This window comes from Trachurus japonicus, chromosome 16, assembly GCF_045865225.1.
Source record: "Trachurus japonicus isolate A0001 chromosome 16, Traja_1.0".
Lineage (NCBI taxonomy): Eukaryota > Metazoa > Chordata > Actinopteri > Carangiformes > Carangidae > Trachurus > Trachurus japonicus.
Window position 1 is genome coordinate 14,490,625 of NC_140922.1, and position 22,726 is coordinate 14,513,350.

The following is a 22,726-nucleotide window of genomic DNA, read 5'->3' on the forward strand; positions in this document are numbered from 1 at the left end:
AATATTAGGCAAGAGTCTGCTCCAGGACTGCCAAAGTCAGATAGCTAGTCAGATGGTCGGACGGAAAATCCCAAATATGTTTGTGTGTGTGTGTGTTTGTGTGTGTATGTGAGTGCCTTTCATTGTGCCTGTTTGTATATAGCATGTGTGTGGTAACAGGGGCGGTTTGATAAAATGTTTTCGTGCAGATCCAGAGAATAAAATCTGCCCACTACTTTATAAAATGTCTAGTTTTATTTATGTGAATGATGACACAAAGTTTTTCATTCAGAAAAATAAATAGGAATAATCTTCATGAGATATGATCAATTACACTTTATATGAAAGAGGTGGTGCTTGATACAAAATTAAAGGAAATGTGGGAGATTGCTAATTTAACACCTTTGGTGTTATTTTGGGTGTCAGACAGAGAGACATGTTTTTCCATAAATTCACACATTGTAACTTTTTTTTTTGCAACATTTTATTGAGACACCGAAGTACAAAACAGAGCAACTTCTTCAAGGCAGTATATAAAAACATGCACATGATGCGCTAATAACAACTCCACTGATTTTTGAAGGTGACTTATATGACGGGGTCACAACCCTTGGCTGTCTTCCGACTGGCCCCCACTGAAGGCTATAACACAAAGCCAGCCAATAGGGTTGGCCCCCTGAGAGTGTCTGTGCTGCAGGAGGTGCAATCGTCTTCTTGTCCAACTTGATATGACATGACAGGCAAATATGGTGAAACATACAGAAACAGCTGGGTACTGAGATACATTGGAGCCGCAAGAAAATGTTACAGTGTATACTCAGAGGGTTTTCTTGCATTCAAAGGAGAAAATAATGGAGAGAATATTCAGATCTATCAGATATTAAAATAGACATTTATTGTGTAAAAATATTTTGTCAAATGCGTCTTTGTTCATAGGACGTTGAAACTGAATGCAGCCCTGTTCCCGAGGACCTCACCTGTGACCTGCTTTGACCTCACAGGTTAAGGGTCTCAGGGACAGAGGGGCATACTGGGATATTAAAATACAGTGGGACGGATTTAAATACAGAGCAAGTTGGTGCACAAAACAACAACAAAAAAAGGCATCGCTGAGCTGAAACGCATTTTAAAAAAATAAGAACCGCAGAGTCGCTGCACCGAGACAAAGACATGACCTCATCTGACATTTGGATTCTGCGGCACCGGCCGGTCTCCTGGTTTGCTGCAGATCTAAAGCAAAACTGATCAGTTCAATTAACACATAATCACATTCGACACACTTGTCTAAATTTTACCCACACTCCTCTTTTGTTTTGCAGAGCAACAGTCAGAAGGAAAGTAATATTTTTCACAGCAGGCACAACTAATCTCAGCAGAGCAGCAGTTGAACAAATTGTGGAGGAAATGCAATTAATTTAGGAGAAACAATTCATTCAACTTTTGTTAAATGTCATGGGCATTTCTAACGTGATTCATTGACGTAGTGCTGACAAATTACAGATTCTAATAGCTTTTCAGAGCTCAGTGACCTAAAAGGAATTTATATATATATATTATATATACGCATGTGTGTGTGTGTGTGTGTGTGAAAACTAATAACAGAACAATAGCACACAATTAAATGAATAGATGACAAGTTCTTAAAAAACTACTCAAACCTTATCCCTTTGTGACAGTAAGTATATAAGATCATCATCAGCATTAATCGTCATTAATCTTTATTTTTCAGTCGTCGATTATCTCTGAGGTACGAATGTTTAACACCCCACAACTCCCTGAAAAAGAAAAATGACATGTTACAGTCTACATAGATTGACATACATGTCTATTCACTTGTATCAAGTCAGAGATATTTCAAGCTGCAGGTTTGTTATTATCTATATGCATTTAAAAAAAAATTCTATCAGACTGATAAAGGAGCGAGGGACAATCTGTTTTGACTTACCAGTGAAGATGAAATTAGTTTTAAATGGTTAGAAAGAGCCGGGCGCAGGCTTCGGTCCACCTGTAAATGAAATAATATGATGCCGCATCAGTGTGAAGTGCAAAACTTCCTGTATATTTTTGGTAATGAAAGAAAGAAAATTCATTGTGTAGAAATATAAAAAGACAATGCCACCCACTGGTAGACAGACAGAATGACATGTAGTGACTCGGTAAGACTGAAAACGTTCATGTGATGTAGAGAATGGAAATTTGCACATTTTGTGACTCATCTGTCGAGGGGCAACATGTTTTCATCATGTGAAACACCTTGGCGTGAATGTGAATAAAACTGCGATAAGCCTGCGTCACATCCTGCATCAAATTGAACTGCGTTAATGCATGTTAAGTCCTATACCTACAGGTTGACTTCATGAGCTGTAGGCCTTAAGAATTTCGAAAAGAGGGGTGCGCTTCTCAGATCAGTTAATGTCGCATGTGAAAGATTGGGCAGTTGAGAAGGAAAAACGTATATTTCCCATCACTTCACCTAAAAATGAATTATGGATTTGTCTGCAGCAAAAGGTTGCTTTACTTTAAAAATACTTCCATTCATGTCAGCATCAGTTAAGAATTAATCACAGCACAACAGACACAGAGATTTCTGTGTTGAACGCATTCATGTTAATTGCAGCAGTAGCAAATGCACATTGTACAACACTTCCATTCCTTGACAGCTCCTTATTTGACTAATTCAGCCTCCTGACGTAAAAACTGCTAATTATAATGAGGCAAATATTTATCTGAGATTTACATATGAAGTGTGGAAGGAAAGTGAGATTTAAAACAAGCCGCAAATCGAACGTGAAGCGTAGACATGACCTGTCGACTACACACAGACTAGACGCTAATTGAAAAGGCTTTTCAGCGTGGGCAAACACAGAGAGAATGTCACATTTATCCAGCAAATACACACAGCGAGACAAGAGAGATTATTGGCAAAAGAAGAGAAAAAAGTTTCAGATAAAAATGCATTTCAAAAAACAAACATACAATCCTTAATCTAACATCCACCTTGCGAGTGAAAATGTATAAAAGCAAAGACACAGTCACCTTAAAGTCAGCCTCTTCTTTTCTTTTTCTCTCCCGGTCAGAGTGAATCTGTGCTTCCTCTCAGCTCTCCCTCTCCCTCTCTCTCTCTCTGATGGTCTACGCCGGGGCCAGACAGAGAGCCCAGCGGCAGGTAGGTTACAGACAATAGTATTGATTCCATTATTCTGCTCTCTACCTGACTAACACCGACATCTACACAGCTCCTCACCTTTTGTCTCTGCAGGGCTGTCGTCACAAACACACGGAGCTGCAAATGACAGGAAAAATGAAGAGAGAAAAAGCTTGCTTACTTGTGCGTTCACATGCCCGCTTACACACTACAGATGACAGACGACACACACATGCACTCTCTCTCTCCCGCTCTCTCTTTCTCTCTCTCTCTCACACACACACAAACTAATTTACCCTCTGTGCTGCATTCATGGTCTCCAGTCGTCCCTCTTTGCTTTCATTGTACCTCAAAGTCTCTCCTCTTCCTTTCTCTCTCCCTTCTTTTACACTCTCTAGTCGTCAACCCTCCATCTCCTTCTTTTCCTCTCACGTTTTTCAAGCCTCACATTTCTACTAGCCCAGTAAACCCCCCCTCACACACACACACACTCTCTCACACTCACACTCACACACACACGCTCTCCCTCTAGTCTGTGAGCTACGTGTATGCGTGTAAACGTGTGAGAGATGGAAAGCGAGAGTGAATAGGAGTGCAGTGAGCGTGTGTGTGTGTGTTTATATGTGTGTCTACGAAAGAGAAGTGTGTGTGTGTGTGTGAGAGAGAGAGAGAGGGGGGAGCAAGACAGGGGGAGATAGGGGGAGAGGGGTGGTGGTGGTGGTGGTGGTGGTGGCAGAGAGGCTAGCAGAAAGTGGGGGATGGAGGGGGAGGGTCAGAATCTCTAATAGGATGAGAATAGAGAGAAAATATGAAGCCCAGGAGTCTCATGAACCTGAGAGCCTGACATTACTGCCTCCTCCTATGTGTACAGCAATCATACCATCATCAAATTGATTACAGGATTTATGGCATTGGCTTCAACACAACTGTAAATTGCAGCTGGAGGGACATCAAACACACTAAATAAACCCATCGTGGAAAGCTTCACCATTTACAAGAATGTGTCTTGATTATACAGCTTAACATCAGAGGTGGACAGTGCGCCGTTAGCCGCTAATGCAAATGACGGAGAAATGGAGGCTATTTAATGCACGCGTAAACAAAGAAATTGCAACAGTTTTGCATATTTAATGTGGTGCTGTGTTTTTCAATCCTTGGATATTTTCATATTTCTGTGCCTAGTCAGTTTCACATGTCCAAAGGCAGTCTGACTCTAATATTTGTGCTGCTCTCCGTGAGGACAGTGAGTTGCAGTTGTGTTTGTTGGATAACAGAATCATACGGCCCTGAGGGAAATTCAGAAATGAAAGTAAATCTAATTTAGGGCCACTGATTGGCTGTCTGTTCAGCGAGATGGAGCATAAACACTACACTTGATGTGTAAGCATCATTAATGGCCCTAAAGTGTTCTGACCATGTTGTACAACAGAGAATATCACCGATGTGTCACACATTTAGAGCAAATGAGGCTAAACTGACAAAGAAAATACATTGCTCTTGGCCAGAAGGAGCAAGCAATGACTGAGGCCTGTAATAACACCTCCCTGATGGAGAGCTAGTTAAATCCTGGGCTAACAAAACATGAAAAAAGGCTATGAAATTAAGAAAAAGAGGCAAATAAACACACCGGCCTCCCGTAACATTAAGTGAGAATTTTTGAAGCGCCTCTCTCTGAAAGCAAGACTGGGCGAATAGTGTATGATGAGAATCTATTAAGACAAACTCATCCTCACCTTCTTTCAAAGGGCTTTCAGATGAAGCTCCTGTTTCATAAATATGCAAAATGAGGAGCCGAACCTCTCAGAAATGTGGGTTACAATAAAAACACCACACTATATACATTCATAATACCTCATGAATATTCATGATGTACCCACATTGCCTATATACTACTCTGTGTCAGTTCAGCAGCAGGTATTCCAGACACATACCCTGTACGGCTGAATTTATTTCCTGCTTTGATCCCATTCTGTGTAACTGTCTTATGCACAGCTCCCATGCATTATAGGGCTCTTCACATCCTCCTCCGTAGCCGCAATCGTACTGTAATTCCATGCCACCTAAATTTGCATAGAAACAACATGCTGAATGTGTTTACACTATCTGCTGTGATATGTGTACTGCATGTTCTGCACTGTCTGTTTGCACTGAATGTGAGTTCCTGTGCAATACGTGCTCGTGCAGCACATACATTCTATGCGATCCGACGTTAATGTCACTAAGACGAAGTGCCGTACGTTTACTGCACATAGATTGTGATTGCGAACGGATTACAGGGTGCAGGAGTCTCTGCCTTCTCTCCTCTGTCTGCCCTCTTGCCAACAGACTACGTTATAGCACAGTTTTCCAAGACAGCAGCGAGCTGGACGCCATTTTGACTTAAAAAACAAGGAAAAAGCAGCCCTCTCTGGTACGACCAGTGTCCGAACCTGAGTGACGAATGCAGAATGTCACAGACAGGTGTGTGTGTGTGTGTGTGTGTGTATCTGTGTGTGTTTGGGTGGGTGTGCGTGTATGTGTGTGTGCCTGCGGCTGCACTCTGCAGTGCCACTGAGAGACAAAGCACTGGGAGTGCTCCACAGGGATGACATCATCAGTCTGGGATGATGTCTGCCTTGTCTGTCTCGGGATCGGGATGCTCTAGTTCACCGTTCCATCCCGAGAGACTGGAGACAGCATCGTTTTTGGCAGCACGTTCATATCATCACACATGTTTTTAGAACTTAGTGGATGTACGCAAAGGCAAAAAAAGGGTAAACCGGGCTTCAAGGAACCCGTGATGCTTCCCACTGGGAGAAGATGTGGTGGTGTACTCATGGTTCCAACCTTGAAAGACTTTTTTTTTTAGAGCAGCGTACTTGCGTGTGGATGAATATTTGTATAGGAATGTGCTCTCACATATAAAGAGTGTGCAGCAGCATCTGCCAGGTGGGAAAATGAGTATAACAGGTCACTGGTATAAACAATCTTTGGTGTGCCAGAGGAGAGGATAAGGAAGGACAGATATCGTCCTTCCTCCCATGTACATTATCCTTGCCCTGCACACCTTGCAACTGTCAGACGTTCAGCTGTCTATTCTGGCAGGAGAGCTGCGTTGTGCGGCGGATGATAAAGAACGCCACCACTGACAGTGCCGAATCAGCACTATTCCTCCCTTCCAGGAGAGGAGGAGAGCTGGCTATAACGCACTGCAGATGGCTGCTGTCTAAACCAGCAGTCTGACATACTGTGGGGATGGGAGGGAGGCGAGGGGCGAGGTTGTGGGGTAATGAAACTGGATAAATTAGTGCGTGTTGGTGGATGCAGGGGGACTGCACAGAGTGGTAACATGGAGGCGGTATGTGTGTGTGTGTGTAAAAGTTCAGCAGCGCCAGGCACACAGCTCCTCTACCTGTTGTAGCACACAGAAAATACATCACATGAATGACCGCCAAGCACGGCAAGGGTGGCCATGACTCCCATGGCGAGTCTGTGTATAATGCATGTGGCTCATGTAATTTAAATGTATTACATGTTGTGCATTGTGTTGTGTTTGACGAGGGACTGTGTAATAACTATTGGGCATGCTATGTCAGATTTACTGCATACAAGCTGCCTTTTTGTCTACATGCAGAGGAAATTCATCCTTTCTCTGTAACAGGCTGTATTTCCACTCGCTCAGTTTCATTGTAGTAACAGCTCTTTTCTCAAAAACAGGGAGTGGTAGGAGTCTTCTTGTACCGTTTTCTTAGGGTCTAGCATGAGAGGCTGGGGGAGGGTATTGCAGTTTTTTCCCATGGTCCAGAGAAAATATTAAGGGAATCAAAAAAAATGATATAGTAAATCCAGCCCCCATCCCTACATTAGCATTTTGCGTACAGTCCCTTATCTGACTTCCATGTAGGTTGCTGGATGAAGATGGGGGTTTGGCATCCCGTCTTATAGGTTGTTTTTTTCTTGCTGCAGTGGGAGCCACTGATCACTAGTATACCACCACCAACAACCTGTCAACAGTAGGTGGTCCTCCTGACAAACATGTCCAGTTGCTACAAACACTGTGCACAAAGTGACACACAAACTGATGGCTAAGTTGGAAAGGCTTCATGAAGACTTTGCCCAGGGGGAGCGTATCTGATTAGACCATGAGAGGATGAAAGGATAAAAGCAGTTGGGGAAAAAAAAAAGGGGGGGGGGGGGGGTCATGTCATTAACCACTAGGAAATCCTCTGGCGGAGTAACAACATACTTACCTCTCTGCTGGGGGTGCGTTAGACGTGGCAAGAAGTGACTCCGCAGGGAAAGCTAGAAGGTTGTACAGTTATCTCCGTGCTGTTTATTATGCGAAACCATACAACCAACTACCTCACACTGCAGAGCACAGACTGTAGAGCTGCTCTCCAGACAAGATCTTCACCAGCAGCAGGACGTAGGTGTGCGTTTACGTAGTCTATACACCTGTCTGGCTTCTGCCTACCAGTCAGCCAATTATTCCATTCCTCACGTCAATGTAGCTGTTAGCAATACAGTCAAATAATTAATGATTTACTCGCTAAATTATTTAGAGCTTTGAGATTGAGACATACAGACTCAAAAGGGATTTACCCCTTTGATTTTCTCTGGTGTATGCTTTTGTATGCTTAAGAATGGTCTCATGCTGTTCTCTTTTTTCTTTGGTTTTGGAGTTGGGCAAAGAAATTTTGATTCTCTGACATAACAAAGTATCGCATTTTCCCTCTGAGCTCAGTTGGTGGTGTCTGTCAATTTGTGCATGTGGTTACAGGAGATGAATTGGGCTTTGATCAATAGCTGGAAAAGAAGAAGTCTGAATGATGGGTTTCGTCTGAGGAGATACGAATCTGCAATCGTGACTGAACAGGGGAGGGTTGATCTACAGGAAATATACCGAGTGCTGCAATGGCTCTGAAATGGAAGCGGCCAGTAGCTGCAGCAAGTACAGGAGCTCAGATGAAAGGAGGTAAGTTACACAGGAGCAGGTGCATATACATGATACATGTACAAGCCGCAAGAGCATCATCACCCGGATGAATTACTTATAAACAATGGTGGAGGAGAAAGAGGAGGCTAACATAATCAAATGTACCGAATGAAGGCTTGATTCAGGCTGGATGAGACAAAAGCCGTTGATCTGAAGTTCGATAATGATGTCAGAACAGAGCTATGAAAATCCATTTCCACACATGCATTCTGCTCATGCAGGTGTGAGTACTACAGAGGCGTAGTTTCCTATGTTCATTCATGGCATTTCCATCCATTTGTAAGGAGCTGTTGCCCTCTACTGGTGACTGTGCAAACTCCCCCTGACTGCTCCTTCTCATATGCCCCTCTCATTGGTGCCTGTTAATGGCACGAGACTCTGTGAGAGAGCAGCACTGACGGCTGCAAAATGAATGTTCATGAACAATCAGGGTTGCAGCATTGGTAATAAACAGGATGCTACAAGTAAACAATCTCTTACACCATCTCGTCACGTTCTCAGTCGGGAAAACCAAAGACTGAAATTCATTCAGTATCTTCATCATACCGCTTCGACATTCAGCTATCATTCGCATCCAACAAACCATAATGTTTGGCTTTGCACTTTCACACGCCGCGCATTTCATCCCAATCAGCTGCCTGATTCTACTACTTAATAGTTGACAGGTTTTCATGGGAGTTAAATGCCATCTGCCATAACACTGTCATCACCATCAAGTCTGCTGACAGCTGTGATAGCTAAATCTGGGTGACTTCTGCTCCACCACCGTCAAAATGGAATTTCCTTCACGTCAAACACGGAGTGAAAAAAAAGAAGAAAAATACTATAAAACTGAAAAATCTTCTTTTTTTTCTTTCAGATCTGCAGATCCTCTCTGTAGAAGTCATAATAGTTGCGTGCCTCAGTACCACGTTTGCTGGCACATTGCTACATTCCAGCAGCCACAAGCCAGGAGTGTTACGTTTCTCCGAGCACAGATTCAGACATAACTGGGGCAAGATGATATGCTGTGTAAATGAAATTTTATAGAGTTTAAGCAGCACCTTATCAAAACAGACATGTAAAACAAAACAACATGACTCCAGAATTGTGACTATCTAAAAGAAAAAAAAAAGTGAAGTTAAAACCATCTACTGACTGCAACGCTGACAAGATGAGAGCAGTGTGTCAGAGCTCTGCGTTCTCTGCTTGAAAACGTTGCTTTGGCATGTGGGATTTAAGGAATCCATCTTCCAGCGAGGAAGAGTTACAATGCAGAAAAGAAAAGATCGGTGACCGCACCTATCTTTCTGCAGATGTTGAACTGTGCAGCTACGAGAATACACAGAGAGAGTGGGGGCAGACCAGACCCTATCCTAAAATCCTGTAACCAATCGGGCGACTTGCTTGTGTCACTGTAAAAATGTTCTAAGGTAAATTTGTGTCCGATTCTTCCGCGTCTTTATGTACTCCGAGTCCTAATCCTTTTCTTTCTTTCTGCTGCTCCCTTTTTCTCTCCTGTCCCAAAGTGCAACCCCTCCTCCCCTCATCGTCTCCCTCTCTTCACTCACTCAGCCTTTTCTCTGCTTCAGCCCTCATGGGTCCCCATTTCCCGCCTCTTACCCTTTTAACCACCCTCTGTCTGTCGTACCACCCTCCTGCCCTCTCTATCCACACATGCTGACCGGCCTTCTTTCATACCCACAACCCCCTCTCTTACTTTATGCCCCGCGTCTGCAATATTTTCACAGTCAAATCACGCAGAAATGCAGTGTAATTGTGCCAGTGTCAGCTATCCTTCCCTCCCTCTCTCTTGCTCACTCCACCCTTAAGCAGGCCCGTCTGACTGTCTAAGCAGTGAAAAACTACTCCACTACGAAAAATGTCTGGGATGACCCGCAAACGGGACAGCCTCGGTTCCAAGTTCAAAATTCCTCTCATACGCGATCTTCATCCCCCCATACAGTGACATATACTGGGATATCACTTAATGGCTAACACCAAGATGAGTTCACTTTCAAAGCAGTGATAGTAGGTGATGAAATGAGCATGATGCAACTGTGGGAAAACGGAAAGATGGAAAATACCCAGGTTACGACTAGATTGTCATGCACCAAAGCTATACGACGCCAAGTTTTGAAATTAAAAATGAATATATCACCTCTGCTGTTCCCTTGCTTTGCAGTGATGCATGCAACATCCCTGACTGAGGGCAACATCACAGTAATGTTGCAATGTTAGTAACAGAACAGAGTAATGCTCTGATCTGCTGAAATATGCATGTGCTTCCTCCCAGGTGAGAGCAATCCTCTATCCTACACTAATCTGCTTTGGTTGTCGCCAGCCTCATATACCAAGATGGCAAAATGAATGTTGCCATGGGAACCTTTTGCCTGGCAACCCCAACAGCCTGGCAACTAGCCAAACTGTTGCTATGGCACAACCGTCAATCTCCGTATGCTGGGATTGGTGTGTGTCTGGCCTTGCCCAGCTCCTCCCCCTCAAAGTTTCCAATCAGATGCATGATGGAAGAATGTGTTTGTCAAGGAACGAAGGTTTTAAAGGGGTGGAGGTGTGCATGTGATGGTGGTGGAAGTGTGTGGTAAAAAAAAAAAAAAAGAAATTAGTAAATAATGGGCGCAAAAGCAGTGGGACCCCATCTGTTTTTCTTTTAGTTCAGCATTAAAAATCATTTTAGTCGTGAATTATTTTCAAATCTTCTTTCTAAAATATCAGATCAGCTGGAGCATCACAGATTATTTTCTGTCTAGCTGACAGTGTGCTGGCATTATTGAATTGGGGGAAAAAAAACATGGTCAATTACTCTCTGAGATAATTTCTTGGAGAATAATTCAAGGACAGATGCTATACTTTAGATAAAAAGCCTAAAGCTTCTTATAGCTATCACTGCCTCTTATGCCCGTGGGCTGATAATAGTCGACAAATGTCTGTGTGTGGTGTGTGTATGTTTGGTTGTTACACACTTAAGCTTTTATTTAATTTACTTTCCATTCAAACTGAACATCTTACAAGAAATTGAATGCTTGGAATCTTAATTTATATGTGTGCAACAGTGAACAAATTCAATATCTCCGTTCCATTCAGTATTTTTGTAAACACAGGGGAGAGCGTGCCTGATGTTGTTAGAAGATAAAAAGGAACTGTGTAAATTTATATCTGTGACGAAGTAGAGATGGTTTAAACCTCCCAGGTTACACAATGCATATGACAGAAGCACCGTGGAGCAGAACTCACGACGGTGTTGGACATAGATTCAGGCTGCAAATGGAAAATATAACAGGGAGTATATGAATGGGTTTTTCCAGGCATTATACTCTGTGCATCTACACTTGAACTTGCACTCTACAGCACTCATGTACTGTGACTCTGCCAGTGCATGTTCTGTGTTACAGTAATGTGTGAAAGGAGATTAAAAATGAAATGTCTAGTGAGTTTAATATATTTAAGACTGATATCGATAATATCTTTTTTTTTCTTTCTTAGTTGCTAAAGGTGTCACTGAATTATTTTCAGGTATTTAATTTGTGTGTAGCAGGGATAATAAAATAAAAGAGTATGTACAGTGGGTCATGTGGCGGAAACTAGTTTCTAGGTTTTTGAAATCACCTTAAGACAGTGAAACAAACAATGGATTAAACAGCCCATACAGGCGTTTATGTGCAACGCAACAACCACTGTGCAAGACTGTGTATGCACTGACATGGTGCTAAGTATATTTATGTCAGCAAAAAACTGCTATTTACAAGTGTCAGCATACACTTTGTATGTGACACTGGATCCATTCAAAATGCATTCAGCTTTTCACATTTCAGTTTCAGCCTTTATTTGGCCCAAAATAGGACTGAAATCTTGAAATGTGGCTCTCCACATGTTTGAGCAGGTTTGAAGACCAACAGAGTGAAAGGTTGATGGTTAGGTTAGGCGGATAGATAAGTGGAAATGGATGTGTAAATTGGTAGATGGGTGGATAAGTGAAAATGTATAATATAGAAATATTGGTACCTTGAGATTACTCCCTTGTCAAGATGTGGCAGGTGCTGCTCCTCAGACATGAAGCAAGTACCAACTAAAACACACACACACACACACACACACACACACACACACACACACAGAGGGAGAGAGAGAAAAGAAAGTGAGGTTAGAGGGATACAAGCTGCCCTGGCGAATGAAAAGACTGTTTAACCAAGAGGTCACAGGTTCAGTGTCTGCAACAGCTGAGGTGTCACTGGACAAGAAAAGACATGGACTAACTCGTGAGCTGCTCAGCAGAAGAGCATCAGCTCGGAAAAGCAACGCACACGATGGACACTGGTAAGTCATAAGGAAAGTAAGGACATAAGCACAGTATCCATCACAGACAGGACAGGGATTATCATTGTCATAATTCTGACTAACACTGCAAAAAGCTTTCACACCACAGACTAAATTACTTTATAATTAGCTTCATTTAAAAAGCTACACTCAACACTCTGCACAGCTCTGTCATTAATAAATGTTTGGATATTTACAAAATGATCCCAACATGATCAGCATCGAGTGGACAGAGAGATTACTGTAAGGACATTACAGAGGAAAACTGTATTATCATTTCACTGATTCAATGCTTAAAGTTTTTTTTTTTTTTAAGAAAGGACATTGCACACATGTGGTACAAGTGTGAAACATTAATTCTGTTTCATGCTTGATTTTTTGTCTAAGATTGTTTAGATAAACATTTGAGGGGGTTTATATGTTGATATCTGAAAGCCATTTCAATGCACACATGCGTTCTGCAGTGTGGACAAAGTGATGCACCAGCTTGAAGTGCTAAGCCTCCTGCTCCGGTTTGATAAATATAACTTCAAAAGAAGCAGCCAAACAGCTTTAGCTGGCCGACTGCACAATGAGCATAATAACTCCCCACCCCCTGGGAGCTCCAGCCTAGTTCATTTACCCTTGCAGAGCGCTGCCATGTCTGTATGTGCACATGTGTCTTTGTTTCACTGCGAGCCTCTCGGAGGCTCCCCACCTTCTGCTCTGTACAAAGCGGATGTATAGAGGAACCTCATGGACCTCATTTTTACAGAGGAAATGCACCCCTGCCTCCCTCCCTCCCTCTCCTCTCTTCTATTTGCCCCTCACATGTAATGCCTGATTGACCACAGCACCCCTTAAAGAGGTCAAAGGGCAGACAAAACAGTCTGGTGTCATGGCAACCTGTGTGCCACCAACCAGAATAGTAAGGGGGGAAACGGGGGGGTCAAGTGAACTGTCAGTTAAACCTCTGAGGGTGCTGCCTTGTGTTTAGGTTAATGTATGTGCAGCTTACAAACAAGAACACACACACACACACACACACACACACACACACTGCACCTGCACTATGAAAAGGACCTTTCTAATTTGCACTCCAGAATAATCAAGCCAAATCCCTCAGTGCAATGCAGTTAAGTGTAGTACCTATCAGAGTATCAGATGGCGTGCATGCTGCAGTGATGTGTGTTTGCTGTTGCTACATGTGCACACACTTGTGAGTGCGCTGTTTGTGTGCACGGGAGACACTCCTGTGTAAAAGGTTCTTTGTGACCGCTCGATGCAGTGGCAGTGTATACGTGATGGGGGAGGGGAGCTAACGGATAAATGGGAAGCAAATGCATTCAGATCAATACTAAGCTGAGAGAGGGTGAGTGGGGTTGAGAAGAGAGAGTGGAAGGTGGCGAGTAGAGAGGGAGGGGCCTCGGAGGGACTGATTAATCATTCCTGTATTGTTATTGACTTTCTGTTAAAGGGGGTGAGTCAGACTCTGAATTATGTGCCTGTGCTTGTGTGTATACGTGTATGTGTGTGTGTGTGTGTGTGTGTGTTGTACTGTACTCAATGAGAGCACAAAGTCATCAGTTACAGACCCAGACTTCCCAAAGGTTTGGCAGTGGAGCTGGTTCAGTCGTGCTCTGACTACCCTTTTCACTCATAGCTTGTGGTTACAAACTTTCAGGCGCTTAGTTTGCATATTCAGCACATTAACCGTGAAGGACTTAATTATTCATGTTTTGTAAAAAGAGCTAATATGCCCTTCCATTTCGAAAAGGAACAGGGAAACGAAGGAGGCGAACAGGAAATCCCCTGTGAGGAGTTAATGAGGAGCTGACGACCGAACAGACAAAACAGAGGGAAGGGGGTGGTGGTGGGGCTGCTGGAGGTGGAGGAGGGGAAACTCTGCCCTGACATCTGACCCTCCGGCTGTGACCTTGTTTATTGTCTGAAAGGGCAGACAGTGGACACACCTGAGCGCACGCCTCCTGTGAGCACATTTGCCATATATTGAAAAGAAAGCGACTTTGCAGCCAGTCGTTTGAAGCCAAACTGCTGGGAACACTCTGCCCAGTGCGTACCAAAAACCCTAATTAAATAAATAACACTGGCATAATTAGTTTATAGCTATAACAGCATGAAACCAACTTCAGACATCGCCAAAGGCAGTATTTTCCTCTAATTACGAGCCTTTTAAAAACAGCAACTTATCAGAAGACTTATCGAGGACTTGTCAGAGGACAGGGGGCTGAGCCAACTGAATGAAAACCCCATTCAGTGTTACCTTGAACTTGAACAATGAGCCTGGTGTTTGTGCTGGGGCCACTTCCTGACCTTTCCATCCCACTGTGGAAGCAACCAACCGCAGCCTCTCCTTTCATCTTACAGATGTGACCCTGACAACCCACGCTGACCAGAGAACAGCCGGCAAATGGCTAGTTTTCTTTTCACTGGTGAGTCATGATTTTTTTGTTGCAATGACAGTTTATATTGATTTCTAATGCAAACTATGAGGACTAGTAGTTTACTACACACATTGATACTCGCCATTAGACTAACTCATTTTTATTTCATAGGAGCAGTTGAGGTTCATGATTCACTGAGCAGACAGACAATCAACACAACCTCCTATACCCTTCACCTTCCATTTTTCTTATCCTCCCATTGCTCCAGCTTCAAACCCTTTCTTCTTCCCCCAGGCGCTTTCTCTCTGGCTCTTTTCACCCACTTGTCTCTACCTCTCAGACGGCCTGTTTCTTTACGCCTTCATCTTTCTTTCCCCCTCTTTCTTCACACTGTACCCACATCTCCTCCTCTCAGTCTGGCACCAGAGAGCTGGCACACTTGAGGGTGTCGTTGTGTGACGTGCGCTGCTGACACCTCCGACACCAATGCAGAGCATGTGTATCACTGCAAAGCATAATGGAGAGCCTTGTGAATGCTGTCAATATGTTGCCAGAGGAGACGTAGTGACACTTCAAACCACTTGAGTTATAAGTGTCCATAGTCTTTTGGGTTACAGCTAATGATGATGATTTTTTTGTTCCATTAATCAAAATGGAAAAATCCTGGATTTTTTTAAATCCAGGATTTAAAAAAAAAATCAATAAGTGTTGAAGTTATGAATTGTCAAAAAACAGCATGTCCATCATCAGAATTGCCATTGACTAATCAGAGGAATAAGGAAACCAGGGCTATTCTCACCAGTTAGCTTACAGTGGCACATTACCTCTGAAGTTCACTAGCCTGAGTAACACGATTACATGATATTTTTCAAATCCCTAAAGATGCTATTTGTTGGTTTTTGATGCTGTGAATGAAACCAGTTCTGGTCTCTGTGCTAAGCTAAGCTAACCATTGACTTCCTGGAGACTTACATGTTGTCATGGCATCTAGCTGACTTGGAACAAAAGTACTGAATATTAAACTATTGCATTACCACCAGTCATTGTAAATACAGTTTTTCATTCTTTTTAAACTGAACAATGAGAAAAGATTCTCATAGAAATCTAGATGACTTTAAGAAGATGGGGTTTCTGTGTCTGTGATTCTCCTTGTTGGCTCTTGACATCAACAAAGCCCATTCCTCAGGAACCTGAGCCATAAATCATACATGACTGACGTAGTGGAGAGGACACAAGGCCAGCAGGAGAGAGCGCTGTGCTAGAATTATCACACTCACATGCATTTTCCTTATCGCTCGCTTTTTACCCAACCCCCAATTCCTGAGGCTGTTAAGATGTCTGTGAGACATCTAAAGAGCCTGAGAGGAGAGAGGAGATGATGAGGATCAAAACTTGAGACAGAGCGCAGAAGAAAAAGACATGCATCAAGAATGAGACAGGCGAATGTGGTGATAAAGACGGAGATCAAACACGAGACGAAGTGGTAGAGGGAGACGGAAGAAGCAGACATGGGGGAAGAGGGGCAAAGAGAGGATTGAGATAGTTGGCGAGGTAGGAGGCAACACTGTGACCTACTAATGCAGAACTGAGGAATTCTCATTGCTGACTCCAAACACATTCCTACAGCCTGCAAATATTAACCCCCACCTCACCACCCCAGCCTCCATCTGAATGCACAAAGCGGCCACCTGGCCCCTCCACGAGGAAGCTATTCATTGATATCAACTCAGTTACTGGAACAGATTCTACCACTGTAGTAGTACAGAGGAGAAACGTACCACAAAAACACAACTGTACCCAGCATGTTGCAGTTACTCTGACCATAACCTAATGACCACAAGCGTAATTTGTTCTCTAATACGCAGAAATCCTGTAACATAATCCCAACAAACTTCATCAGTATAGTCACCACACACTGATACCAGAGATTAGAGAACAGGAAAATATCACCAAGCTATGTGAATGCAACTCTTTCTGAATAAGGTGCTCTAAGATTTACCCCATCGTCGTCATTTGGAGACTGAGGGGAAAGGCCCACGCCGCGGCCACATGAAACACAACTTTATCATAGCAAACAGTCAGAATGTATGGATTTTAACAATGTTTGTTCTCTCCCACAATCTTACTTTGGGATTTGAGATGCTCAGATGCAGATATTACCAACTGTAGCTGCAAGCTAAATGAAATAATTTAAAAGTATGAGATCTGACACCTCTAATAATATTGATATTTATTCCAGCTTGAAAAGACATGCAAGATTACTTTTAATAGCCATTCAGAGTTAATAAAGCTGTTTCATGTTTAAAAAAAAAAGTTTTATGTAACTGTAGAGTTGATGGATTAAATAAAATATGTATCATTTTTCATATTGCGTCCTTACATTGCTATGAAGGAATAGAGAGGAGGATGTCAAGCAACAAGGATATTCTTGATCGGATTTGAAACAGGCACATTGCAGTTATGTGGTCTTTGACCTGCTATCAAAAGTTGAAAATTAAAGAAGACAAAAACAGATTCATTAAAGTATTATTATGATGATACTGTACTGATCAAAACATTTAACAATTTAATAATAAAATAAACTGTATGTCGAGCTTACACTGTTTCTTAAAGCTCAAACATACAGTATTCGTCATTTTTGTGTTATTTTAAAAATTGGCCCAAATGTACTACACTGACTGCACAATGTCCAAGTCCAAGTACATCATATTGTATATACTGAATGGTATTAAATACAATATATAGATGTGATCAAGCTCAGATGTGTAAAACAACATAACAATAATTACATAATAGACGTCAATAGACTCAAAGTTGGCAAAGTTGTGCCAGAAGTTAGAATACCCCTCTATAGATAGACAAAATATACAATTACAAATCCTAAAACATTTATGAGTATTAGCTGTATTAGTATTGAAAAAAATATCTGGTCAAGTAGTATTAGGCTTGTTCTATATATTTTGTAATATCACTACACATCATATCAACAACATCTGAGAATAATACCAAAACACTTCCTGCAAATGGGACAAAACGCAAAAACTTCAATTCAGCCAGCCAACTGAAACTGGTCAAACTTTGTGCAACATTTAGAAACATTATCAGTGCTCTGCTTATAAAGTAGGAAAGCCCTATGGGTATCCAGATGGAGCTCTCTCAGTTCCAGCCCCATTTCAGCCCCATGTCCTAGAGAAGGCAGACAAACACTGATGCAACTGGAGCACTGCGTCCAGGGGGAATAGCTCTCACTCAGACCGTGAGAGAGCGTTAGTACATCCACAGCAGTCACATGGTGCAGTGCTTTCTCTCCACGCCGGACCCTGCCGCCTGTTGTGTGTGGCCCTTTTTCCCGTCTCTTTCACACCAGAACTACATAATTGATAGTGAAGGTTATGTTTTATGAAGTGCAACACATTAACGGCATCCTCTGCACTCTGAAGTTTAGATGTGCTGGGATCGGTAAGTGGTGGCCTAACGTCGAAGAGGTTTTAAATAACTGATACATTCATAGTCAGTACAATAAGCCAGGGTAATCCATTATTTCTGCCAAAGTATTCAGAGGCATGGCTGTGGAGATACAAGCAAAGCCTCATATTTTACCTCATGCTTTAAGTGTTAGGATATTAGAGGTTGTCTTAATGTCAGAGCAGATACCAGGAGGATTTATTTAACAATGCTTTCTGTGTTGTCAGCTTGTTTGAAAATGGATTGCAAAATGTTTAATCCATTAAATGTGGATGAACCACAGACATTTGTATGAATTACATTTTATCCAGAATTTAAAGAATCTTCCAAGAAATTTGTCATAAATATATCGTAAATATCTAATCAATATCTATCTTGTGTAAAAGCAATTAAAGAAACTAAAACCAAGCTATTTGATATTAGAGGCAAATATAACCCATCTGTATCAGGGCCCTTGGATACAGAGAGACATTTCTCAAATAGCAGCACTAAATGAATGCGGTGAACACACAACTGTGGCAGCCTCACTGTCAGTTGTGCGGTACGAAATGCCACATCGAGCTCCCACTGCTGGATAACATCACACCAACTCCACACATTAAGGTCAATATGTTGTGAAATGATTAGTGGACATCAATTAGTCAATCAATGGAAAATTAAATTGCAAATACAATATTAACCAATTCATATGTTTAGTCTCTCTTGAGCAAAAGTGCAAAGAAATCACTCGTCTCGGACTCTCCAGTGTGAATATTTGCTGGTGCTATACAACAGCAAACTGATATTATATTTGGGTTTTGGATGGCTGGTTGAACACAGTAAGCAATCTGAGGAGGGCATCAATTTGGAATTGTAATTATGGCATTTTTCACACCAAGAAACCGGCGTACTCATTAATAATGAAAAAATAGTCAATCTGCTATACCTCACCAGTTGCACATCACCTACAGTTTAACACACAGCAATGTCATGTCTTCTCTATGATTCTTTGGCATAACACAAAATCTTTCAGACTTTTCATAAACCACTGAGCAAGGCCTAAAACAGAGCGGTGTAAATTACTGAGTACAGGAAGCAAATTCAAGTATCTATTGTTGAGGTCTATCTATCTCCATTGTCTCACTTGCTAGTGTTTTGATCATTCAGTGTAATTATAGCTCCCCATAGAGAATTTAAATAGTCAAAATGAATAAATGGTTATGTGAAATTCAACTTGTCAAGGTGACTTCACTGCCTAATACCATATTCCAACCTCAAGACTTAATGGCCTGCATTTGAAGATTAAAATTTGTGCGATCAATACAGCACTGTGATACCTGTGGTCGATCATGGATGCTATCACAAACATCTGGAAGAACATGTAACAACCTACTCTATTTTCCTTACACGTTCAGTTTAATTATCTCAACGAATCCTCCACCAGTAAAAAACAAATATCTCTGTACCTCTACACTTGACGGCCTCTGCTACACCCACTCTGTGGGCAACAAGCAGCCATCAGTCATCAAGGTCGGATGTCTGGGACTTTGGTTCCTCAACTTAAACCTGTATTCAGACTCTTTCTATCAACACCATCAAGACGACCATTATCCCCGCAGTCCTCCTCTGATCCACTCATCGGGAAAACCTTATTTCTGCCCTCTGCCAAATGGCGCACCCTGGCCTGGAGACAACTGGGGTATTTTTTGAGTTTGTTTGCCTGCAGTCAGGAGTACAGGGACTGAAAGCGTGTGTCGAGTCTCCATGGAGATGGACGGGCTTGTTAAGGTCATGGACAGAATGAGGATATATCGCAGGTCCTCGAGCACACATGCGGGGGACGACATTAACTTGTCGATATTAAACAATGGAGGCAGAGCAGAGAACACACAGGACAGCAAGGATGAGTGGAGGGCGGTGTGGACACAAAGCTTGAAAGGTATTAAGAGAGGGAAGTTAGGTGTTAGTGGACACTGAGAGACATACAGATATGAGGCTTGGTCATGTGCAGTGTAGCGGGGACACATACTGAGACCGCAAACAAACAGTAAGGGGAAGTGGAGGGTGGGACGTGTCAATTCCAGAGCAGGGAGGATGATGGCCAAATAATTCAAATACTTTGTGTCATATTTTTTAACAGTGTCTTATCAGCTGAAACAAAAACCACAATCAGGCCACAAACATTCACTCACTAAGCGCGTACTCTAACACTGTGCAGGAAAAGATTTACAAAGACTGTGACTGACGCAGAATAATGGCACAGAAGTGAGTGCCCCGACCCCGTTCTTCCTTCCCCTTCGTCCTCACAACTGGGCCCCAAAAGCAGCCTGAGTCTTTAACTAATACTGAGCTTAATTTCAGGCAAGAACTCTTCCAGCAAACAGACGTATTTTATCTAGCAAATACATACAGAGAGATAAAAGGTATGGCTGGATTATAGGAGTAGCGTGGAGACAGGGGAAATGTTCCAGCGGGAGTGGGAGGAAGAAAAATGACTTTAGGTACAGAAACCAACAGAAACCAAACCAGAGCTGGGAACAGCAATCAAGACGAGATAGACAGCAAAAACACTTAAAGGCAGAAATAATGTGTCTATATGATTACTTTTCTATCGAAATAGCAGTTCAAAAGGGAAACAACGAAATACAAGATAATTCCAGTTTATGTTGCATAAGTCTGCTCTTTTTTTTTTTTTTTTTTTTTACCTTTTCCCGCGTTTCTTTCCAACTTGATTCCTTCTCTCTGTCCCCTCTTCCTCACTCTCGAGTTAGTGCTCTCCCTCCTGACTTGCAGCCTTGCATCTCTGTTTCACTCCAGCCTCGTCACATCTTATATTCGCTGTTCACTCATCTCCCCTTCCTCAGACGCGGTTTCTCTTTTCCTCACCCCTCAGGACTTTGAAGGGAAACATGCCTTATGGACAAAGGAAATCAGCACCGTGAGGAAAAGTACCAGAGGGAAAGACAAGCAGATAAAGTCACAAGCAGTAAAGTGAGAGGCAGGAGGAGCTGCTGCTGCTGCTGCTGCTGTTGCTGCTGCTGCTGCTGCTGCTGTTGCTGCTGCTGCTGCTGCTGCTCAGTTTGTGGCTGGGATAGCATGTGCTGGAGCTGTGTAGAACCGGTTCCACCGTACGCCATACCGAAAAAAGGACATTCACACAGTGGTGCAGAGAGAGCTGAGAAAACGGAGAATGCATGAGAAGGAGGGAGAAGGCATCAGTCATTGTGTGTGTATCTGTGTGTGTGTATGTGTGTGTGTGTGTGTGTGTGTGTGTGTGTGTGAGTGTGAGTGTGTGTGCGCATACATGCAGGGTAGGAATGAAGGAGAGAGGGAGGGACAGAGATTGAAAGAAAGGAAGGTGGGAGGGAATAGGAGGAGTAGACGTGGAGAGAGTAAAAGGGGAGGAGACATTTTTTCTGCGTTTTCCTGTTCACAATTTTTTTCTCTACCCCCCCCCCCCCCACCCCCCCCACCCCCCACGCTCTTTTTTTTGTGAAATGATCCCTGTACTGTCTCTATGTACACAGCCGCCTTGTCAGTAGGTCATTCTTCTGCCTTTCCACGACTGTTTTCCCCTTGTCATATTCCCCCTTTGTTGAAGCCAGCTGTGTCTTTAAGCCCGTGCACTTGAACTGAGAGAGTGCTTTTCTTTCGTGGTGTACTTCCCCTCCGTTGGCCCCCCAGCACACAGGAAAGAGACACAGCTTGCAGGAGAGAGAGAGAGAGAGAGAGAGCGAGAGAGAAAGAGAGAGAGAGAGTAGGACAGAGGGGCAAAAAGGGGCAGAGAAATAAATGCAGATGGGGGAGGGGAAAGGTTTGTAAATGGTGGTTCAAGGCTATGGGGGACTTCAGGAAATCAGTTCAAGAAATATATAAGATCTACAACATATAAAGGCAAAAGTAATATTTGAGTCAGAGCACAAGTTTGCTTATTATTATCAAGGGAAGAAGAAATGCTTAATGTGTTTGAAGAAAAGGCCTGCTGCTGAAATATTGATTCATGGTATAAAGTATGCCCATGTGTTTATAACATCATGAAAGTCCACAATCGAGAAAGTACAAGGTTAAGGTCAGACCATTAAACAGAGCCTCACATATCTGCTCAGAATCTCCATGGCAACTGCTGACATACAGGTGAAATGTTTCATAATAAGCCAACTTGTTTGTGTTGTGCTGTCATAAAATGAACTATTATACCAGCCCATGCTTTGATATATTTGTCAATTTCTTTCTAAAAAAAAAAGGTAAAAGAAAGAGAGAGAGAGTGGGCAGTGCATTCACCTTGACTGATTTAATTGTTGAGACAGCAGAGGGGAGACAGAGGGGAGTCAAGAGCGCTGGCACGATTCGATCGCAGGCCAGCGGGGGCACACGGTAAACTGAACCACCCGACGCCTCTCACAGCACAGACTTGCATATGTTAAATTCTTCAACATTATACAAGTAGTTCCTGGACATTTATGCAGTGGCAGAGTTTGCACAGTG

General features: G+C 42.7%; 1 long non-coding RNA gene across 1 annotated transcript; it reads right to left on the reverse strand.

Annotated features, from left to right (window-relative positions):
- Positions 1–455: 455 nt before the first annotated feature.
- LOC146972062 (uncharacterized) lies at positions 456–21,487 on the reverse strand. The gene is made up of 4 exons (XR_015037848.1): positions 20,947–21,487; positions 12,102–12,165; positions 1,925–1,984; positions 456–1,754 (listed from the first exon to the last, which is right to left on the reverse strand). It is a non-coding gene; the product is annotated as an uncharacterized LOC146972062 (long non-coding RNA).
- Positions 21,488–22,726: the final 1,239 nt, after the last annotated feature.